Source organism: Halichoerus grypus, chromosome 12, assembly GCF_964656455.1.
Source record: "Halichoerus grypus chromosome 12, mHalGry1.hap1.1, whole genome shotgun sequence".
Classification (NCBI taxonomy): Eukaryota; Metazoa; Chordata; class Mammalia; order Carnivora; family Phocidae; genus Halichoerus; species Halichoerus grypus.
In genome coordinates this window covers 62260610-62261601 of record NC_135723.1, presented here as the reverse complement: position 1 = coordinate 62261601, position 992 = coordinate 62260610, and positions in this window count along the sequence as shown.

The window sequence follows — 992 nt, the reverse complement described above, 5'->3', positions numbered from 1 at the left end:
GACATTCTGCTCATGCCACTTTCTAAATGTCTTCAGAAGACAAGTTATCTAACATCACCAGCTCTTAGCTTCATCATTTCCAAGATGGGCATAATACTTTCAATCCTACCAGATTGTTTTGAGGACTAATTGCAGACAGTATGATATGTCCCACTTCCTTGGGCTCAGAGTAAATTCACATTTTGGTTTTGATTCTAATAAAGTCAGTCAAAGCTTAATTTTGCTATCTAAATCACAGTTTTCCATTTTGAAGAATAAAGGTGTGGGTCTTAGCCTAGCAGGTATCAAATCTTATTGAAATCTATAATCATTAGAAGAATATTATATTGGTTCAGAGACAGAGACATAGATTAATGGATTATGAGAGTGGCCAAAAGCAGACCTATGGGTATATCAGAACTGGAAATAGAACAGGGGAGCACTATAAAGCAGTAGAGGAAATGATGTTCTTTTCCATAAGCAACACTTTGACATGTGGAAATTCTGTATCACACATTATACAAAAATAAATTTTAATCGAATTGAACAATTAAAGGCGAGAATGTGAGAAATTAGAAATAAATCAAACTCTCATCTCTCTCTCTAGAGAGAAAGAGATCTCATATCTCTAGAGAGAGATGATATAGATAGATGATAGAGAGATAGATGATAGACAGAGGTAGAGAGAGAGGAAGAAAAAAATTAAAACAAATGAACGAGATCTAGTTCTGTATCAAATGGATAACTTTAAAAAGTTAATGTTGGATGAAATTGAAGGCAGAAACATAGAATATGATAACATTTATGTAAATTTTAAACACATCACTACTTTATATCATTTATGGACACACACATGTATAGTAACAGAAAAACATGGATAAGCAGTTTCTTTTATTATTATTTTTTATTTTTTTGACTCCTGATTTCATTATTCAATTTCTCTTTTCTATTTAAAGTAGTCTTCAGTGGCTAGGAAGCCTGGCCTCCCAAGACCAGAGTCAGTTGGAGCTGGT